This window comes from Hyla sarda, unplaced genomic scaffold (genome assembly GCF_029499605.1).
Source record: "Hyla sarda isolate aHylSar1 unplaced genomic scaffold, aHylSar1.hap1 scaffold_218, whole genome shotgun sequence".
In the NCBI taxonomy this organism is placed as follows: Eukaryota; Metazoa; Chordata; class Amphibia; order Anura; family Hylidae; genus Hyla; species Hyla sarda.
This window is the reverse complement of record NW_026608850.1, coordinates 35,001-35,524: the sequence shown is the minus strand read 5'-3', so window position 1 is coordinate 35,524 and position 524 is coordinate 35,001.

Genomic DNA, 524 nt, shown 5'->3' with positions numbered 1-524 from the left:
GTCCGGTCGGCCGAGGGCCCCCGATGCCCCTGGACCCCCCGGGGTGGGCCAGACGGAAAAATGTCCCCCCGGACCCCACGGAGGCGAGAGAAAAAAAGTGTCAAAGGTCTGGTTGTCGGTCAGGGGTAGGTGCGGATCCCTGTGCCCAGGAAGGTCAACCGAACCCGGACAAGGCCTCCGGAAGGGTCCCCTGACAGACTTCCAGGCCTGACGATTTTCTCGAAACTGAGAACCGCTATGAGATCGGATTTGAAAGCTGAATCCGGGCAACAGTTCCACGAGCTGGGCATGTCGGAGTGGTACGCGTTCATAAAAGTGTATCGCAGCATCGCGACCGGGTACCTTCGAACGGCCACCTGTGCCAGAGAGCTGGGACGTCGAGCGAGTCGAGCAACTTCGGCGGGCGGTCTGTCGAGGTTCCCCGGACCCCGGGGTGATGCGCGCCCGGCCTACCCCTCTTGGGACCTGAGGGGCGGAGCTAAGGGCACAATTCCACGTTTTCCACCGCGGAAGGTCCCCCGATC